Source organism: Paramisgurnus dabryanus, chromosome 14 (genome assembly GCF_030506205.2).
Source record: "Paramisgurnus dabryanus chromosome 14, PD_genome_1.1, whole genome shotgun sequence".
Lineage (NCBI taxonomy): Eukaryota > Metazoa > Chordata > Actinopteri > Cypriniformes > Cobitidae > Paramisgurnus > Paramisgurnus dabryanus.
In genome coordinates, this window is record NC_133350.1 from 19,588,805 (window position 1) to 19,612,057 (window position 23,253).

Sequence of the window (23,253 nt, forward strand, 5' to 3'; positions counted from 1 at the left end):
GCTTTGCTGCATACCTCGGTTGTAACGAGTGGTTATTTCAGTCAAAGTTGCTCTTCTATCAGCTTGAATCAGTCGGCCCATTCTCCTTTGACCTGTAGCAACAACAAGGCATTTTCGCCCACAGGACTGCCGCATACTGGATGTTTTTCCCTTTTCACACCATTCTTTGTAAACCCTAGAAATGGATGTGCGTGAAAATCCCAGTAACTGAACAGATTGTGAAATACTCAGACCAGCCCGTCTGGCACCATCAATCATGCCACGCTCAAAATAGCTTAAATCATCTTTCTTTTCCCATTCTGACATTCAGTTTGGAGTTCAGAAGATTGTCTTGAACCGGACCACACCCCTAAATGCATTGAAGAAACTGCCATGTGATAGGATGATTAGATAATTGCATTAATGAGAAATTTAACAGGTGTTCCTAATAATCCTTTAGGTGAGTGTATACAGCACTGTACATTGGGTTGTTTCAACACATGTTTGCTGCAAAAATTGGACAAAAATTTTGTCTTTCTTTGTGTAACTTTAAAAAAATTATTTTATTGGTTTGTAGTTATTGGTTTGTAGTCCAACTCATATTCATTATATTAATTATATGCATCCAAAAATATAGGCAAACCCAACTTTTAGGTTTAAATGAACCTATGATGGATTGTTTCAGCCCAAAATGCTGCACTGTTTTAGCTCGTGGTGTACAATTATACAAAGTACATCCAAAAATTATCCGTTTTGTAGCTTCATTTTGGTGCATCATTACTTTTAACCCATGGTTGGGTCAATATGGTGATATAGACATTTTCTAGGTTAATTTAACCAATTTGCTGGATATTTTACCCAACTTAACAACCAAGCATATTATATAGAAAGAAGCCTATGTTTATTTCAACATTATACCAGCAAAAACAGCTCCAGGTTAAACTGGAACGTAGGCGGTTAGTGAATATCATGGGTTTTGCACTAAAATATCATCCATAGTTCTTACGTCTTTGGTTTTTATTCCAACTGAGTCATATAGCCTTGCCTGTTATATTAATGTATTCTGAGATCAAATCAATCAAATTCATATACACACAAGAGGGCAACATGACTCACCATATACATACTGTATCATTTATTATTATCAGTAACAAAAAGCGCCAATTGGCTTTATAAGTCAGCAAGTTAGTTTTTTAGTTTTTTATATAAAAATCATTGCAACTAAGCATGTTGCACAGTGTCTCTCTCAATTAAAGCTGTTGTTTGTCATACAGGCCAGTCTTTTCAACATCTCATGGTCTGTCTGTCTCAGCGGTACCACATTCATTCATCGCCAGCAGCAATGAGCTTTAACTTCTATAAACCAATGGTGCAGACACACATTTTTCCAATGATTTTGAGGGTCAGGTTAGCCAAGCACCCAAAAGAACCTAAAGCCTAAAGATTTGAGAGACAGCTGATCATAGTTGTACCCTTACAAAATTCAGCTGTTGCGAATGCATGCGCATCTGTCCCAGGATAATGCGAAAGAGCAAGCGCACGTATGACAAATCAGCCACCACAAATGCACATGCCTTTGGGGTTAACTCACTTTAACTTGACACATGACATATGACATCAGGCATTATCATGTGACCTTTTGGCTGCCTAGCGTTTGACATTAGTGGTCATGTCAGTGTCTGGAAGATGATCTACGATGCCAATTAGTCTATGTCATCAATAATCACAGACGGCTCCATGCAAAGTGATTACAACCACAATGCTTCCAAGAGCCCCAGTTTTAACCATATATGTCCTGCCTGGAGCAGCCTTTAAAGTTTCCATGAGGCACAATCTCGACATTAAACACTCTGCCAACACATGTGCTTGTGTTTGTGGGTCTATTCCCCAGAATCCTCAACCTACTGTCCCATTCTGAACATCAAGGACTGTGGACAAGTAAGAGACTACAGTAAATGCACATTAATCCTATAACTCATTTTGGCATGACACCATTTAATTAAGTCAAGCAGCTCAGATTCATGCCCCTCTAATGTTAAAGAAGAGCTTTTTATGGTTCATGAATCTGTAATACAAGCATCCAGGCCCAAAAGCCCCTTTGTTTGGAGACATGTAGCTTCACTTTGATGACTAATTGCTTCTCATGAAAAAGGTGTAATTGGGCTTGCCTCTGTTCAGATTAAATCTAATGGAAATTTAATGTCTATCGTAAAAGAAAAATAAAGCGTGCACCGCCTATTCAAACACTGTTCACTAGAATGGGCAAATTTAATTTTAGTCAATAGTTTGTGTTGTATGTGCAAAATGTGCCCACAAAAAAAGTTAAACATGAAATCATCAACATAGAGACCAGCTAAAAGTCCCCTTGAGGAAAACAACTCAATAAACAATATCTTAATAAGCCACAAGGGGTTATGCATTATTCTAGTGATTTTAAAGCATCCATAACACACACTGTTTCTGTGTATCTGATGTTAGTACACCTATAGAGTAGTATTAGATCTTTCATATCTCCAAAGAGTCTTTAGTTTTATCAGATTTATATGAATTTTTTATTCTATCAATGTGATTTTGTTCAAAAAATATCCATATTTTAAACTTTATAAACTATAATAAATCTATAACAACACAATCTTGGATTCACGAGAGTTACTGCACAACGTGTCCATGGCAATCAACACTCACTACGCAAAAACTTTCTCTGGAATTGCTTCCAGGATGGCATTGTTACCATAAGCTAATTATTTCAGTTTATAAAGTTTGAAATATGGATTTTTTTTATTTTCATTATCTTTGAGTGATGTGTGGTGATGCGCTGCCTAGATGTTGATGGCAAGCTTTGCCAACTTTGGGATAAAAAAAAATGCTCTTCAGAAACCAACGGGTGATGTCACAGACACTACGTCCATGTTTTATACAGTCTATGGTTTTTAAGTCGTTTTTGCATCTATGTGTGAATGGGGATTGTTTGAGAACCTTGTCTGTACGAGAAAAACTCAAAAGGAAAACTTTTTTATTTTTAGTACATCGTTGTCCAGTAAATATACCCTAAAACGCCCTTACCTGAGGTATAAGCACTCTAATGCACAACGTTGTGTGGTTTATTGCTTTTTATAACTAGGTGGCAACAGCAAATTTGGGTTTTTTGTGTGAAGGTAACTTATGCGGTAGAGCTTTCGGAAACAAACTATTAATAGATTAGTATAGTTTAGTATAATAGCAATGAAAGCCATCGGAAAGTCCCCGCCATGAAACAAATGTGTTAGTGTGTTGCCAGCACAGCGGTATAAAGTTAAATTCAGAGTGAAAAAACAGCTGATAACAGACAACCACATGACTGAATGTAGCCATTACGGTGGGCTGATAAAAGAACAAAGCTTTCACTTCCAAAAGCTCGCTCTCATTGTTTCCTTCTCTTTTTCCATTCTTTCCTTTTTCCTTCCTTTCTTGTCATCACCTTTTCCTACTCTACCTCTTAATCTCATCCTCCGTGCCTCTGCCTCCCAATCTCTCCCTGGTATTTCCTCTCTATCTTTTTCCCACTCTCTCGGCAGATGGACAGAAGCACTTGTGTTTGACGGACAGCTCCTTAGAATAGCAGCTCTGAGGCCAGGAGGCGTTAGGAGGCAAGAGTATGGAGTGCTGAGTAGCAGTCTGGTTTGTTTGGCTCCCTGCTTTACTCTTACAGGGCGGGGGAAGGGGGGGTGTCACAACGCGTCGCAATCTGATATCGGTGACACCCTAGACAATAGAGGACAACGCGATTCCAATTTGTTCCTTTTAAATAACACCTCGGCGCTGCCTGAGGAAGCATCTTGTGCTTTTGCGTCACTGAACAGAAAACATGATGAGCAATCTTTTTTCACTCCCTATAAATAATTTAGCCACTGCAAACAAAGACATTGATTCATGTTATGCAATCAAGAAGAACAATGTGGATGCATAGGGATGTAGGAGAAAAATACAGCAGCAATGTATAAAAATTTGAAATATGAGCAAAACTTTGTTCAAATACTCTCTCCGTTATCCTTTTAACAACTACTTTTGTGGTCTCTAGCGACAAAATTTATTTTGAAATTACACATGCCCACTTTAAAAGTGCAATTTTTATTTTAATACCACACATAAAATGTTGCTACTACCTGACTAACTCGTCAATGTGACAGCGCTAAGCTATTTAAACCCAAAACATTCTCAATTTTAAGAGGTGGCCAATTCGTATGTATTTGTATGATCCCATTCATATGTTTTTGTACAATCTGCTTTCACCCCAGTGATAATGGGTTTAGGGGCGGGGCTTCATTATTAGGGCTAAACGATACATCGAATTTTCATCGTCATCACGATATGAACTCACGCGATGAACACATCGCAACAGACAGCCTTGACGCGATGAATGAAGGGAAAATGGCAAGTGCATGTAATAAACGTTTGACCTATCACGTTTAGTCCTGAAGACATGGTTTGCGCGTTCATGCTATTAGGCCAAACAGGGGAACCCCCAAGTCAGCTACCCTCAGATTGATTTGTGAGGTGTCAGTTGTGATGCTGTGCCTGTTAGCAAAAATGATGGCGGAGTAAGGAGAGAAGAGTAAGGAAAATGTGTTGTCAGACGAAGACCTTGTGGTGAAAAGGAACAGCACTTCAGCTATATCATGGAATTATTTTGGATTTTGGAGAGATGACGCCACAAACACAGGTACTATGGAAGCGGTGATTCACATATTGCGTCTATTGCGCGCTCAAGTTCATCATTTCAAATGTAGTATGTGCGCTCTGGAAGCGCCGCGGTCGCGACTCGCACGCGGTGTGACGCGCTCGTTTTTCCAGGCTTTTCAAAAAAAATTTAACTTTTCAGAATGACACAAGTGCAGCATGCAGGTCATGTGTCAATAACCTAAGTGTCTAGCGTTGTCCATGCGTTTTTAGGCGCAACATGTGAATGGCCCCTAAAACATGAAAAAATATTAAATATTTATCGCAACTCACATCGTCATCGCAACATTAAACAATGTCACCGCACATCGCAACTTTTCCTCACATCGTGCAGCCCTATTCATTATTGCTTTTTTAATATTTATACTTTATAATATTTATGATTGTACAAACTTACTGTATTTTTCAGTCTATAAGCCGCATTTTTTTTTCATAACTTTGCTGTTGCTGCGTCTTATAGTCAGATGTGCCTTGTAAGTCAGTATGAATTAATTTTGACATTTATGAGGCAAGAGACAACATTACCGTCTACAGCCGCGAGAGTCTGCCATATGCTGCTTCTGTATTTATGGAATTCAATGGATTCTGTAATGTGGAATGATGAGTATGCTAACTTCACGCTAGTTGGCTTGTTCGGTTAATTTAGCCTATTCAACCTTCCAGGTAAGTTATATGCTATAGTTTATCGTTTAATTCACTGATAATATTACTTTAACGTACAGACATCTATTCAGCCTGCTGTTCTGTCCGCTATTGTTTAATTGAATAACTTGCTTTTTGTGGATTTTGTGAAATAATTTTCTAAATAAACTTGAAATATAGTCCACTGTGACTTATATATGTTATTTCGTCTTAATGACACATTTACTCCAGCTCGGCTTATAGTCTGGAAAGTATGGTATACAAATTAGTCACCTCCTAAAATAATACAAATTCCCTTTAGATCAGTCTGGTCCTCCAAAAAAAAGCATCCGCTTCCTAATTTTGCGTAGTCGAAAAAGTGAATGAAGTGATCTCTACCTGTGAATCATCGTGATGGCATCACTGCTGACGCTGGTTTCAGTGGCGGATGGGGTTTTGTGAAGAGTAACACCTGAAATCATTTACAGGACCTTTAACATGCATGGATTTTTTTTTTTAAGCGAGCCAGGTTCATGACCCTTTGTTTAACGAGGGTTTAATAAAGTGTGTGTTTATGTATGTATGAAGCACTAAAGAGGGCTATTATGAATCATTGGTCCATGTCTAGAATACCGTCTGGGTGACCAACTCGGATCTCCGGGAGCCCTGCACTCTCAGTTTTGATTGGCCGTGACTGTGAAAGCAGGAAACAGAGCTAGCAGCAGCAGAAGGGAAAGATTGTGGATGTGTGATGTTAAGGGGGCACCAGCCAAAAAAAAACCAATGGCGACATTCACAGCTTCCCATATCCACGAAGTAGACTAAGGGTTCTGTTCCTATTTCTCCACCTCTCAACATGCCTTTCCTATCTACACGTTCACCCCATAATCACTGTGCCGTGCGTATGGCTGGACACTTAGACTGACAACTGGTGTTAAGAGAATTAGTGAACACAATGTGGACTAAAGATAAACACGGAAGAGAGGAAGAAAGAGATAAAGATAAGAATGTGTGGGAGAAACTTTATTGGTCTTTCAGAGCTCTTACAGATGTCTTAATGATGCTCTTCGTCATGTTTAAGCATTAACAGATGTTTTTGAATTAAAATTGCTTGGGGAAAATAAAATTACGAAATGATGCTGAAAATGAATGTGTACAGGACAACTCAAGACATCTTAGTTTTATAACTCTGACATTGCAATTTGGCAAATCTAAACACAGCTTGGGACATTGTTGAGAAACTATATCTAACACGCATATGAGATTACTTGGGTTATTTTTTTTTTCTTAGAAAAAAGCTTGGGACTTAAGCAAATTTGCTTTCCATTTAATCTGATGGCTGGCATTGCAATCTCATTGAGATCTCATTTGTGATTTTTCTATATTATCTGTATGTGTGGGAATATTGTGGGTGGTACAGTCAGAATAAATTATCTGTCTATGATGCTTTGATTCGTCTGTGTGCACATATTACAGGAAAAGCCACAAAGGGCGTGTGCAGGATACTATAGGGCATCACATAAAATCTGGTCTAAGTGCAGGATGGGCCACAATCCTTTACACACGAGCACCATAAATAAAGACGTCTACATGTCCTTGTGGAATGCACTGTCACGATTTACAGTCCTATCCAGATGCACAACAGAGATAAATAGTTTCAACACAAGACCAAAACAAAATATACTGCATAAATCCTGTCTTTTACAGCAACAAGGACGGTGACCCTGAACTTTAAAGAAAAAAATATACAGAAACACCACATCCTAACCACTATATGATGGCTTGGCCCACCACTACTATAGACAACAGCATAGGTTAAAAATAAAGCAGGAGGCATGTCGCACAGCTGTGAGATACTTTGAGATGTGTGTGCTGTCAGTCTGTTTAAATCTTAACAGCTGAGATGACAGGCTGTGGATGCCTTTAGCTCTAACCTTTTACGTGTTGCTTCCCTCTCTGTATATCATATGGGCTACATTCGAGATACATTTGCTTGCGATATAACCACAACAAAAAGATCCCTTAACCAAACCGAAATGTGTCTGGCAATTACAAAGATTAAAAGCAGCTGAAAACTGAAAGAACTTGGAAGGCAAAATTCAACATGTGTATGTTAGGTAGGCTGCGTTGACATGCATATAACACACAAAACCACAATCCGGAGAGTATGTTAAAAAGTACTTACTTCACCACTTCTCGTCTGGCGCTAGCTGTCTCAGAAAAGTTTAAGAGTCTCACACCTGCATAAAATAAATGCTTATAGATGACAAGTCTGAGTACAACCTTCCAGATCCTCCTTAAATGAAAATGTGTAGGAAATTTAAGAACAAAAAGAAGGAAAAGCCAAAATGAAAAGGAGCTGATGGTGACCCCTATAAGAGGGATTTTACTTTTTCGCTCCACAAACTGTGGAAGTTTAAATCAAGATTTGATGGAATAAGTAAAGGAGAAAAAGGAAAGAGCGATTAAAACCAATACGTGCAGACCGGTGCTGGAAGTACTGAGAGACAAATCTACTTTCTCAGACTAAAATTGCCTCCCAGCACCCTCCACTCCCATCATGAGTCATCAATCTCTCTGCCAATCACAGCTCAACAGTCCAGCTGATTAAAAATCACCTCTCAGCTGAAAAAAAGGGGCAAGACTTTTACCAACTAAGTGCATTTTTTAAATGTAAACTGGAAGCATGGGACAATTTCACCTACACTGTAAAATATTAAACCCAATCCAAAATTTAACTGATGTCCTCATTGTAAGCAAAAACAATCATTTAATTATTTGTAATAGCTAAAAATCATGTAGATTACAAGGTAATGGATGTAAATAAAGATGCTTACTCCCTGTATGTCTTACACTTACAAAGAAAACGTTCCTGAAGACATTCAATCACATTGGGTGAAAAAAACCTGACATTTGTCCTACTTGACAACCCGTAATCCCTCATTCTGCATCCCTTCTATTAAAAAGCCTGCCACTGTTACCACAAACCTGTTCTCAACGCTAAATCCACAAGTACTCATATATGACCCTGCAGGCAGCATTTTAGTTCAACATTGCCTCTAAAAGATGGAGACTATTTCAATGGTAAAAATTCCACAGCTGCTCGCACTACCCTTCAACGTAATTATACGTTAGCTCGGCACCAGGCAACCTGTTATCAATGCATCCATCAGGACAAGATTTTCATGTGCATTTTAAGCCTGGCTGGTCACGTGATGTGAGATGGAGCACCTCAATAATCAGCTCTTTCTTCAAATACACATACTGATGATATTTAACTATCTATGGGAATAGCATTTCAAAAACGTCTATGTTTGCCTTCCTCTACTTTTTGAAAATCATTATATTTAATCATTTAATCAAATTATACTTGAAAATCAGACTTTTTCCAAAGTTTAAAGAGCACCTATTGTCCGACTCACGTTTTTAAATTTCCTTTGATGTATTAGTACATGTTAACGATTTGCAAAAGGTACAAACCCCAAAGTAAACGATGACACGAGTTATCGTCTCCAACGTAAATCTCTTTTCTTGGACTACAACAAACACGTGGATTGTAGGCAACAGTTTACTTCCAGGGATTTGGTGATGTAGACAAGACCGACATTATCAGAATTCCTCCCGTTTCATACTCACAGCCTATAAGTTAACTCCTGTTAGTAAGGAGAGTAACATTTCCGGCTGACGTCAGAGGTATTCAGACCAATCACAACGTACAGACTAGCTGGCCAATCAGAGACACAAAGCTTTTCAAATCTGTGCGTTTCAGGAAGAGAGTGAAATCTGGAACTAATGCACGGTATGTGGAAAATAACCATAAACCATGCAAACACATTGTGTTATTAACTTAGTTTTGGGAAACCATTCTCTGCAAGCATGTGTAAAAATAGGTCATTGAAATTTGGCTCCCTTTGTGATGTCAGAAGGGGATCTTATTATAATAATACCGCCTCTTAATCTGCACTGTCCAACCACGGAACTGCCATTTAGTGCAGAAAGGGAAAAAAATATATGACAGCATAATTAATTTTCAATTTCAACAAACCACCATCATGGTGATCAGTGTTTGCATTTTATTAGCTCATTTGCATTTAAGAGGACACACCCAAAAATGACACATTTTGCTCACAATGTGGCAATTTTAACATGTTATAATAAATTATCTATATGGTATGTTGAGCTAAAGATTGACATGTGCAAACTTGTGCTCTGGGGACACCAAAGATTTATTTTACATCTTCAAAAAAATGTCCCCTTTAAAGGTCCAGTGTGGGTTTTTCCATCTAGTGATGAGATTGCGAACTGCAACCAACAGAAGCTACTGTAGAGGTCACAACACAAACATGTTGTCGTCTAATACAACGTAGGGATGAAATGCGCTCTGTAGAACAGTTTGTCTGTTTAGGGCTACTGTAGAAACATGGCAGTAATTTCCTTGTAAGGAGACCTGTGGTGTATGTAGATAAAAACGGCTCACTCTAGTAATTTAACAATACAGTTTATTATTTAACCTCGACGCGCACTAGCTCGGGGGCAGGATGACATCAGTTTTTTTTTAACGCTGCTCACAATATCTATAAAGCCTACTGTCTACAAACATTAATAATATTAACATTACTAAACATAGTTTATAAGCTCTATGGGTTTAGCATCAGTGTATGGTCTCTGTTTTGAGATACAGATGCTCTAGCATCATAAATGTAGTATTTTGTTAAGTCCAGATGACAACATGCAAAATATAAACGGGACTCCTTACCTTTGCGTTGATATAACGATCGCGAATCGAATCCAGTCTGTTTCAGACGTGTGAATAACTCATGAAAACCGTCTTATAGAATACATCCAATGACCATTTTTGTCCACAAATGCGTATAATCCGTGAAATATAGATATATTGTCCACATCTTGTAATAGAATATAATATACAATCTGAGCACTATTTACGTTGTAAAATTGTATATGAGATTACCCTCATGTTCAAACCCGCGTTCAAACTTTGATTCAAAAAGTAGGCGGGGGTATAATACATAATATCCAAACAGCGCTCTCATATATCGTGACGTCATTTGACTCGCTTGTTCCTCCAATGACTTCATGGAAAATATTGATAGACAGAACGTGTAGCCAATTACATAACAAATCCAACGATCTTTGTGTGACGTTTTATTTCCTGGTGTGGAAACGGCATTTTATACGCTATCATAAGGATAAATAAGAAGAAGAACGAACGTCTATGCATGTAAACAAAAGACTTATGTTGGGGCTAACTGGCACTTAGAAAAGGCACTAGTCTTACAAAAACTCTTGCAAGAACCTCATTTTTGGGCCTATTGACCTCAAACGTGAAACATAACTTCTTTTGACTTGTGGCTTTGGCATCATTGCATTTCTAGGTTTCGCAGACATATTTATCATTAAGATTTTTTGTATTAAAAAAGATGTTATGCAAAAACATTTTATTCCAATGTACTTCAGCCTCTCTCATTTTTTTTTATTTTTATCTTAAAATAATTTTGAAACCTGGAAAATGAAGCTCAAAGTGTCTTCTTTCTAATGATACCATAGTTATGCTTAATGGTTTAGTAAAAACAACCCTTTTAGTGAAAGTAGGTCTTTTCATGGTTTGGGCCAGAGTGGGGGTGCTTTTCAAAAGGTTTAAATTATTTATTCACCACTGATAATATAGTTACGTATATTATATTATTGTATTTCTGTTTAAGAGATTCAACACATTCCACCTTTAAATGTTCTGATTACTTGACAAAAAATTGTAGCCATGCATGTAAAATGGCAGCTTTAAGACCATGCAGAAACTTCTGCCAACTAACTGTGATACTGTAAACATGTAAGCTAGCACATACTTACCTGCTTTTCATTATCCACATGAAAACTACTGGTTGCATCATCTATTTAATATGTATATCATTCATTTATCATTAATATTCATATATCATGAACAATAATTCATATCACAGAAGTGTAGTAAAGTCACTCTGTCACAATGCCTCTGATGATTAAAAATTGAGTCTGCTTTAAAAAATAAGAAAATAAGAAAAAAGTATTTCTCAAGGCACACCATCACTAGTTGAAGTTATCAATAAAGAAGAGTATCCCAAGAGAGGAGAAATCTGAGGATTCAAGAGCCACAGTGAGAAAAAACAGAGCGAGAACTGTTTTCACACTTAATGAATGAAACAGCTTGACCCAGAAGTTCACAAAGGTACTTTTTGGTATAAGCTGGAAAAAAATATGTGACCCACATACAGACATTTCTAAACCCCCCAGTTTCTAAGAAAGAGAGAGACAGAGAGAGAGAGAGAGAGAGAGAGAGAGAGAGAGTACTATTAGAAGGCATTAGAAATGGATAAAAATGAGAGAGCAGGACGGTAAAGTAATCAGTGGCTGAACCTTTTTGGATAGTGAAAGGGAACAGGACGCCTAAACACTCATGTATCAAAATCTTTTGGCCTCTTAAATCAATAGACTCACTCTCATTTAGAGGAGAGCGAGAGACGAAAAGAGAAAAACAGGAAAGAAGCGGAATATGATATAAAATGGTTCCATCACAATATAAAGTCATTTCTTTTATGAATATTTTGATAATGGGCTTTGACATAACATAATAAAACCCCATTTATATTTAGCTGATGAATACAAAGGAAATTATAGCAATACCAGCCTCAATGAGCACAAACAAATAGCCTATATACAAATACGAAGATGTTTAATGGTATCATATACACAACATTTTCCTGTTTATTCTTGCTGTTTTTTATTGCTTAAAAGGTTTAACAGCTTAAGATGATTTGTTGATCTTAGGTGGACATCAAGCTGGTTTGGTCTTTGGGTTTTAAAGGCTTATCGGACACCTGTGAGTGGAGTCTGGGAGACAAGCAAAACCATATGAACACAAGAGACTGTCATCCAAAAAATGACCCCATATGTCACTTCTGCAAGCAGCTTATTACGACCTATGGTTACGTTTCAAGGTCGTTTGCCTTTTGCAAAAGATCAAAAAGCATTTTATTCTTTCCATTTATAAATGGTTTCATAAACATTTATGTTTTTAAAGATATTTCAGAGCACCTAACCCCAAGCACTTCTCAATCATATAAAGCACATCACGCAAGAAAAAGTCACAATCACATGTATCTTGCGTCTGTTTCTCATATAAATCTTGGAATATATATACTTTTTTTGTATGCTGTGTTTTATATTAATAAATGAGTTACGTTGTTAGCTTAAAATGCATAGTCTGATATAAATACTGGTGTATAAACTGTATTGTTAATCCTGGTGGTTTAAATAGAAAATCCTTTCCCAATAGATGTCATCATTGCATTTCATCTTTTTATGATTACCGTAGGCGAAAGTTTCACCTACTGCCAGTAGAGACGCTAACTTAATGCTTCTCGTATTTAAGGGAAAGGACCTAAACAGTCACATGGCTTGGAGAGGATAGGTTGGAACACAGATATTACCAGCCTAGAAAACCAGCTTAAACCAGCTAAGACCAGCAGGGTTTTGGCTTCTGTCAGTATTTTTCACTCTCTTGTGGGATAATAAGACCACCTCTCAAGACATGATGAGCAATACCAAGCTGGTGTCGGGGGAGACATCTTTCTGTGATGGGTGAAATGGAGGAATTATAGCGATGGTTTGGTTTCATTTCAGGGTGTTATTAGAGATCACAGTTTCCTCTTATAAACCGAAGACAAAAACAACCTATAAACTCGAAGATGAAGAAAGCAATTTCTGTTTTCACAAACACTAAGACATACAAAATAGTTACATCTAATAAATGACATTGACCATAATATTGATGATGATAAAAACGTAAGAATTATGTTTGCAAAAAATGACGCCTTCATGACAGCTGTTTCTGATATTTCTCTTCATGATGACAGCAAAAACCATCACATTCCCGAATGAAACAAGCAAGCAGTGTTCAGCATCACTCATCCATTCCATTGAGCTTCAGCACCTCATCACTGCCTCATCATCCCAGCGTGATCTGCTCTCAGTCCTCAATTCAACAAACTCACTGTGCCATAACCTCACCAACAAAACCTTACCCAAAATCTGCCCCACTACCTCTATTATCTCTTACTTATATAATAAACTCTCCGCAGCCTCCATTCTGACATTTAATTCAAGCATTGCGAGTGACTCACAGCAATTGTTTACTGTTGCAGAATAAACCAGCACATTATGTTTATATGTTGACATTTATTTGGAAATATAAAAGCCACATTGTGTAAGACTGCATTAAATCTGGTCCTGGGGAGACATTTTAAAGATTGCTGCTTAAAATTGTCCTAGAAATGTTATTACTGTTCAAGACAACTGCACACTGTGTATTGTCCCAGATCTGGCCTTAAAGGGGTCATTCCACAAGACGTTTTTAAGATATTAAATAAATCTTTGATGTCCCAAGAGTACATGTGTGAAGTTTTAGCTCAAAATACCCTATAGGTAATTTATTGTGGCATGTTAAAATAGGCATTTTATGGGGCTGAGCAAAAATGCACCGTTTTTGTGTGTATCCCTTTAAATCCAAACGAGCCGCTCAGGTGGGCGGAGTCTCAAGCGCTTGCGCTGTAGAGAAGACAGAGCATCAAGGAAGATTCTCTCACGAAAGAAGTTAGTGAGCAATGTTAAGCATTATATAATTTAACAAGTTTAAAAAGTCAATCATCTGTTTTATGTATACTAAATAAATGTTTATCAGCAGATGGGGAACATTGTGGAATAAAAAATAAAGACTTTTAGGTATCATAGTGTTTTAAACAGGCACAATGATTTTCAGCATGTTACAATAAATTACACTTCCACAAACACTCAGAAGTTTTCTTTTTGACCAAACCACACGAGCACATTTAAATGATCTGTAATAAAACAACACGTTTAATGCTTAAACTTTAGAGAAACTGATCAAATGACATGTTTAAGTTTATTGTGTACACACATTGAACACATTCGCGTTTCTGTCAGTCTCTCACTCTCTATCTTGTAACTCTTTGTATTCATTTGAAACTTGAGAGAAACATTAAACAACATATTTATGCTTATTGTGTATGATAGTGAATACGCGTTGTTCTCTCACTCTGTCTCGTGCAGTGCATTAATCCTCGTGTTCATTCATATAAACTTCACAGAAACATATTAAACAACATACCAGTGTACGGTCGCGTTGCTCTCTCTCTCTCTCTCTCTCTCTCTCTCCTTCTTTCGCTCACTCGCTCTCTCTCTTGCACTACGGTAAGGTTAATCCTTTAGAGCATTAATTCAATCTTTAGAAAGATTATTAAAACTACAAGTTATAAGATTGTAGGCTCCTATTTGTGTTTGAGGGAATACAAACGCGTCGTGCTGTCAGTCATTCTTTCTCTCTGTCTATCGCACTCGTGAGGCCGTTCATGGTTGGATAGCGCAGATGAAGGGGCGGTATCATTAAAATCAGATCCCCTACCTACGTCATGCGGGGAGCGAAATCCGAATGACCTATATATTCACATGCTTGCAGAGAGAGCCTTACCAAAACAAAGTTACAGGGTTGCTATTTTTCATGTTTTCTGGGTTGGTAGAAGCACTGGGGACCCGATTATAGCACTTAAACACGGAAAAAGTCTGATTTTCATGGAATGTCCCCTTTAAGTTTAGCTTTGCATTCTGCACGATCCTAAATTAATTCTGTAAATTCTATTAAATTTTATAACTTTTAAATGTTATAGTTTTATAACTTTCTGTAAAGCAGCTGCATGGAAAATTCTAAGCTTTCAAAACTAAATAATATAACAAATAATTATGGGAGTTATATATAAATATGCACACATGCATGTATAATAAAAAAAAATTATATATATATATATATAATTTTTTTATTATACATGCATGTGTGCATATTTATATATAACTCCCACTTTTATTCTGCAATAGATTTATCGGGATTAATCGTTATGCAACCCTAATACACAGTAATATACGTTTCCACTATTGATTTTGGGTTTGGGGGTGTGGCTTCACTATTGCATTTTCCAATAATCCATCCTGATCTACTGTAAGGTGAATTTGTACATATTTTATGAGTTGGCTAAATCATATGAATTCGTACAAAGTGAATCATACAATAACGTACGATTATTAGAAAAAAAATACAATAATGATACCCCCACATGATAGTGACCTTTAAGAATTCCAATGCACAGACCGCCATAACAACGTTTAACTCGCCCATCACAGAAACTCCCTCTAGGTCCCAAAGGGAACATTACAAGACACAAACACTGACAAGGTTTATTTAGTTATCTACTTGAGCTGCCAATCAAATGAACTAAGCAGAGCATTTAACCACTGAAAACGCAACGTGCGCGTCACTGACAGCATACAGCCTAAGGCAACATATGTACTGAAGAAGATGGGAGCTCCCTTAAGGTTTTGATTAAACTGGGAGAGCAGATGAGACAACGAGAAACAGTTAGAGGTTGTGACCTTTATCCTATCCGTCTCTGAAAAGAGATTGACGAGCTCTTTTCATACTACATTTCTTATTCCCTCACTTTCTCACACAAGACTGCACATATAAAATTAGGTTTCCAAGTGCGTGCTCTGCCTAAACCACCAGGAGAGATATCGGACAAAGGTCAATGAAGATGTGACTCAATACCTCTCCCACAAAGCATGCTGTATCAGCATGCTGAGAACACCGCTTTGTCCAGCTGACACGTTTTAGTACAGAAAAATGTACAGCTGTATGAGAACAGTTTCTGGAATGCATTGCGCACCAAAAGACAAATCTTCTGCCTTGAAAAAAAAAGTACAAATTTGGTCACACTTTACTTTTAGGTGTCTTTAATATGTACTAACACAAGAAAGAATGTATACAATGTAATGAACTTGTTTTATATACTTAAGATTTAAAGCCCATAGTACAGTCTGTTGTTTACGTGTACGCGAACATATGCGCATGGTTCAATGGACAGCCTTGCAAAGCATAGTTTTTTTGACTCATAGGTGTACACAGACAGTGCATGCGCACTGCAAAAAAATACAATGCATCTCCTGGGCTACATACTACATTTTCCTGTAGACACATGCACGCCCTACGCATGCAATGTAGGTGTGTTTCAAAAATCTGCCGGTGCGCGCATTGTACAAGGACCATACGCATAAAAAAATGTACCATACTTCGGCCTTAACATATTTTCATGTTATGACACTTTTGACCCAAACCCTAAACCTACCCTGAACAACATGCAGGTACACCATAAGTACAAACTAGTATTAAATGTTCTTTTCGGTAACACTTTACTTGAAGGGGTGTTCATAAGACTGACATGACATCTTCATAATCATCATGACATGACACGTGTCATAAACATTAAGGAGGTTTTATGCACATTTATTTCAACTGTCATTAAGTGTCATTTGGTCAATTATGTAATTTTAATGCAAAGATGACAACTTGACAAACTAATACGACATAACTTGTCATAAATCTGTCATAAACATGACATAACAGAATAAATATCAAACTTAAGAAACTACCTATAGCGTTATGGGTTAACATTACATTAAACTGGCATTTAAATGTCATTAAGTGTTAATACTCTGTCAAATAGTTTTATAACAGCATCATGAATATTTTTCTTGACCTCAACTACAGTGGTACAAATTTAACTTTTCATTAAAATGTCAATAAGTGTTAAAACTCTGTCAAATAATTTTAAATACCTTAACAAAATGCAACAGACACGTCCAAATGTTATACCTAAGTTTATGTATGTGCACAATGACATAGAATAAAAAACTAACAAAACATTTAATTAATTTAACTAATTAATTTTATGTAATTAACTGTTTTGCAGTGATATGGATCCAACACTGCATGGCTTAACCCATTATTGTACTGTTTTCATTTAATTTTAGGTTTAGGTCTCCAAACGCAATAAAATATCATTTTAATAATCATTATTATTATTGTTGTTGATTGATTTTATTTCTCTAACACCTGGAAAAAAACATTTTGAACTGAAGAATATTCATGACACTGTTATAAAACTATTTGACAGAGTATTAACACTTATTATTACACGGCTCTCTGGAATGCTTGATTCTGATTGGTCAGTTGAGACATTTGCAGGTTCGTTCTTTTCAAATAATAGCCGCTCCAAAGTAATAACGCATAGCCGGTACTACTTGTACGATTTAAATCGCCCCGCGCCAATAAAGATTACTGTTTGGCACCATCTTGTGAAAAACACTGGACAACCACAACATTTTGACATTAATTTTAACATGTACGGAAAAAACAAAACATTTAAACAGTGGATAGAAGAACGAACAACGACAAGACACAGAGAGCTTACTGAGACTGAACTTGACAAAATAGAGCATGACAGCTACGAAGCCAACACACAAAAAAATACAGAATGGGGATTAAAACTTCTCAAAGACTGGCTAAAACAGAAAAACATGGAGACAGACAAGTATGAAGCAGAGGATCTTAATAAGGTATTACCATCATTTTATGCATCTGTGCAAAGTTTCGCGGAAGGATTAAAATGTTAATTTAAAACAAATATGCCAATAAAATGTTTCAAATTCATATTCATGTCCAGTTTTTTTTCTTATGTGGCAAGTAGCCGTGTAATAAGCGTGTAATAATGCATCCTAAAAATTACTTTGCCTAACTGCTACATGAACGTATTACTTATCTCTTTATATCTTTATGGTATTCATGGCATACTCATATTGCTAAAATAACCTCAAATATAAAGAAACACATGTCTAACATGCTGATCATATAAAAGTTAAAGTTACAGCAGGGTTTAGAGACGGTCCTCTAACAGACAAATAAACAAAGAGATAAACCCAGACCACATCAGTAACACCATATGTTGAAAGGGGCTTCCAAATTTAGAACCTAGGAATATTGTGGTTGATATGGAAAGTCTGCCATTCAAGCTTCCTTGTTTTTTTAACTCCATTCTTCGGTTTGTAAACCATTCTTTGGCTAGTAGGTATAAATAAACAAAGCGTGTTTATCTTATCAGCACTGCCATTTGTACAACAGCCAAACAATAGCCTATTAAACCATCTCCAATGATACAAAACAGGTTTCCTGCTGTAATTAAAGACCTGTCGCCTTGAAAGCAACCCAAACAATAGCCAAGTCAAATAATCCTGACCGCAGAATTGAGTAGGTGTGGTAAATTCTTTTCAGCACCTATTGTGGCTGGCAGGGTTCCCTGCTGCGGACCTCTCGGATGTGACACACGATGCTCCCGCACACAGTATCCGCTCAGAGTTACCCCATCCTGTGATGCGGCTACAAAATTAATCAGCAAATATTACTTCTATTGACCGGCAGCAGCTGAGGGCACGCTCTGTTGGTCAACACATTAACTCACACACACAGATCAATGATCCAACCAATGCAGCAAAACAGCCTGTTCTCCCCCTGGGAAGACATGGTGTGGTGGCCTAATAAATATTTCAGTTAGGTGATATTGCTTCTTATGCATTAAACAGTAAGATAAAAGGGAAAATAATCTAATCATAGAATTTATTGTTTTACATTAAATATTGCTAAGCATACATAAATATGCAAGGAAAACGAGTATATAAATAATAATAATTATTATAAATAGCAAGAATGATGTCACTTCTAAGGGTGCAGAATGAATAAATCTAAATTTGGCTGTGACAGATGCTCTTTGATCGATCTTCTTTTGCTTTTCGTTACGCATGAGGACAGCTTAACGTTTACGCTACAAAAGGTCACATGTATTTTTGATAACCTCTGTATGTGGTTTTCAGGATGCAGCCACAAAATTAGTTTTTTAACCACTGCATTCCGTGACGATCCGGCCTAGCCGGTACGGATGTGGTTAAATTTTCCGCTTTGGGGATGATAACAGAGCTCTTTGGAATGTAACACAAATGATGCAAGAGTTTAAAGACGGTATGAGATGTAAATAACATTTTTCTTAAATGAACTTGTGTTTACTTCGCTCAAATAGTGCGCTTGGCCGGCTACAAGGAGAAACTGACAAAAGACAAGTAACAGATCCTGAGTGGAGATGTCATTCGTATAAACTAATTTGCATGAACTTATATGATGTGAACTTAACGAAAACAAATGATTGCTTGAAAAAAGCAATAATAAAGCCACACCTCCAAATTCAACGTCACTGGGGCAAAAATTTAGCATAAAAAATTGGATTGTAGCCTATGGCTGCGTCCGAAACCGCATAAATGTATGTCTGAATTCATAGTATTCTAAAAACAGTAGGTGAAAAGTACCTGGATGACCTATTACTTCCGGCAAAATCCTGAAGTGTTTATTTGATGGGCACTTTGCTAACTCGTGAGCCCCGGGAGAGGAGTTATCCAACGAAGAAGAAGATGGAGGGGAGTTGTTTGGTTCAAAAAATGTCAAAAAGCAGTAACGCAGCTCTATTCAAATGCAAATACACATATTAAACAGCTGTCCCTGTGGTTAAATTGCACTAGTTTAAAGCATAGACTGTAAAAAAAGATGGACGATGCCTGTTCGCTCTCTTCCATTGGTGAAAAGTGAAGCCGCCAGTGTCCCGATATGGCGCTGACATCTTGGGTCTTGATTCTGCGCAGTAGCGATTTCGGGACCAGTCCTGCTCAGTAGTAAAGCCGCAAAATCAAGACCCCGCCCTCGCTCTCGCAGAATGCGCATATCACACGATATCATAGCTGTCAATCATGATGTGACACCACTGTTTTTATATCATTAAATAACTAACTAAAAACAAACTTACCTTAAAAACAAACATTTGAATTTACATCAGCGTGATAAAAACTACAGTAAATGACAGAAACCAGCTTCGGAAAAAAAGATTATTGAAGTGTAATTAAATTGTTTAGTTGGTCTCAAGTCCCATTGAATAACATGGGGAGGCAGGGTTTATGACCTATACTGGGACCAGTCACTGGGGGGCGATCGAGACGTTTTGGCTTCACTTTTCATGGCTTGTGCGGCACGCTTGATCGTAACACTCCTGTTAAATAACATCTAATAACTAACTTAAACCAAACTTAATAAAAAAACAAACACTTAAAGGTTCTCTAAGCGAATTCATGCGTTTTAGACCATAACATTTTTTGTCACTATCTGCTTGCTACCTGACCACTGATCAAACTGTAAAAAAACGCGATCTCTGTAGACAGCCCAGGCTCTACAAACTTCAATATACACACAGTGGCCAAACCTGCACCACAAAACAAAACAAAGTTTTACAGCCAATAAACGGCAAGAAGGATTTGGGGGTGGGGGTTGGTCGCGTTCACGAAAGCACGGAAGGGAGGGGGAGGAGTTAGCTACGCTCCGTTTGTTTGAAAACAGTTCAAATATCAACAACAAGTGACGTCGAACATATTCGCTTAGAGAGCATTTAAAAGTATATCAACATGATAAGAAATAACTAAAATAACATAAACAATCGTTGGGAAAAAATTATTTAATTTTTAAGTTGGGTTCACGGCGCCTTCGTTCACATGGAGAGGGCGAGGTTTACGACCTAAACTGATCCCAGCCATCCTGGGCGATCAAAACTTTTGGCAGAAAAAACGCAATTCAGTGTGACACGCCTGGTTTTGATGTCATGCCGAACCAAGGTCAAGTGGAAATATAACTGTGACCTCTTCTTACTGTTCTTAGAACAGTTCAGGACGACGGAAAAAAAATATTTATAGTACATTTGATTTTTTAGTATGAATGACCTATTGTCATCACACATAACACATTGGTAAATTTCCAGAAAGGTTACATAATAATACACCAACAAAAATTAACATTTAATATATAATAAAAAATATGAAACATTTATTTCCCAGCATCCTTTAAGTCAATCCAATTTAAACGTATCATCCTGTAAGGCCAGTTCAGTTCAAACTGTAACTCGTGATTTGTGAATTGAAAGGGAACAAATTTAAACTAAACTGAACTGAAGTCAGTAAGTCTAACTCCCATGTGGAAATACGAGATCCATTTACTGACAGCAAAGTGTGAAGTTCACAACGCTTGTGTCAGCCCATCTGCTAGTTACGCATCACAGAAATCTCGAAACCATAGAGAGCACTTTCTCTAGATCTGCACTGTATTACTTTCTGTTATTATGTCTTTCATTCTTAAAATATTTTTGTATCTCTCTTTACTTTGCTTGACATCGCCTGTTTTCGATTTCACTTTCTTACTTACAACAAGGCAAAGATAAAATATAGGAGATGTTTGACCGCCTGCCACAAGGGACCCACTGAAATCCAATTTCACATAAACAGATGTCATATATCAAAGAGATTGAGTGAGAGAGAGATCTTGCAATAAGAGCCAACTGGTCTTCTGTCTGCCCAGAGAACAAAGACTCATCATCACCCGGTCTGGAAGACAAACTCTTCCTCTTTTGTTTTCTTTTGTATTCTGAAGTGTGGATCGCATCGCTCACTCCCCCGAGCCGCATGTGTCTGATGTGTGTCCGTGTATCTGTGTCGTAAGCTTGGGAATGATTTAATCATAAGGAGCAGCAGGAAGAGCCAGACAGACGCAGGAACGCTGAAACGCGACTCCCTCCCCACAAACAATGACCGACTGGAAGACCCTCCTTCTCCCATGCACTAATGAAAAACAATGGAGAAAGCAATTTGCACTGAATGCAATCATTTCTTCATTGAAAGGCTATTAAAATTGACTCCTTCGCCTCGGAAGAATTTATAGAAATGGTGCACAATGCCGGTCTGTCAAACATGGTGCTATTATTGGCTTCAAATGAGGTACTCGTGCTGATGTGAAACGTATTATTATTTGAAACAATCGCAGAATAAAACTTTACAGCTTTTCTCTCTGTGGAAGTTTCTGTGGGGGGCTGACATACAAGTTAATGCTAATGAGCCGCATCCTGGCGAGAAGACGAAAAATTCGGATGACGTAAATCAACAAATGCAATACAAATGTTGGGTTCCAAAAGCAAAAACACTTTCCTATTTGATTCTGTTCCTCTCTGGCCTTTATATCTGTGATGAATGTGTCTAGCTGAACGTGGGTTGCATTTATAAGCCTACATAAATAGACAATGTGGGTGACAATGTGTGTTAGAGTGACAATGTGATAATAATTCACTTCCTCAATGCCACACTCGCTCAATCTCATTTTAGCTTTACATTAGCGCTTTGCTAGCATTACCGATTCCCCCAGTGGCCACATCACTGACAGCTTAAATACAGAACCTGTAGTTTCATTACAAACAATGAGCAACAATATTCAGAGGATAAAAATTAAAAATTAAAAATCTAATTGTACGATCTGTGATAAAGACAGCAGTAATATTATACTGTATTTTTAGCATTAATGTCCATTGGTTGGCCACGGAGATGCACTTCAGTGATTCTTGGAAATTTGGATAAAACAGGTTTAAATTTTGAAAAAAAATGTTTGTTAAATTACAAAATCTGAAGGTATATCATTATAGACCAAGGTCTTGGCTGTTCAGCAATTTACTGGTGCAACCTCCCCTGTTTGTATTTTTTTCATAAAATAGGCGTTTTTCCAGTTATTACTCATACAACATTTACTTTAAGCCTAAATAGAAAAAGTAATGATTTTTTTATTTATAAACATATTTTTGTATTAAAAGAGACGATGTTGACATGTTATGGTTGTCACAGTAGCAGTGTCCAAAAATATGAACACGTTTAAGAGAAAATAGCAAACATACAGGAGCTTGAGTGATCTTGAAGGATGCAGTAGAGCTGAAGGTTTGAAAATGGGGTCCTCAGGAATGCAGTTGACCTTGTAGTTGTCTGATTTTATTGCTTTTTATAAATATCTGACGGTGGTGACGAATATGTGGGACACATTTTGAGCAATCACAAAATAATAGTAAATATTGTCAAAACTCACTGTAG

The 23,253-nt window shown here is 37.3% G+C and overlaps 1 protein-coding gene across 2 annotated transcripts in view; it reads right to left on the reverse strand.

Moving 5' to 3' along the window:
• Positions 1 to 23,253, reverse strand: part of prickle2b (prickle homolog 2b) — a 99,245-nt gene that overhangs the window by 41,000 nt on the left and 34,992 nt on the right. The window contains exon 1 of one of the 2 annotated variants that reach the window (XM_065241467.1): positions 7,502 to 7,799. The exons of the other annotated variant lie outside the window; for it this stretch is intronic. The gene's annotated coding sequence lies outside the window, so the exon portion shown is untranslated. Of the gene's footprint in view, positions 1 to 7,501; positions 7,800 to 23,253 lie in introns of those variants that run through there. 2 annotated transcript variants of the gene reach the window in all.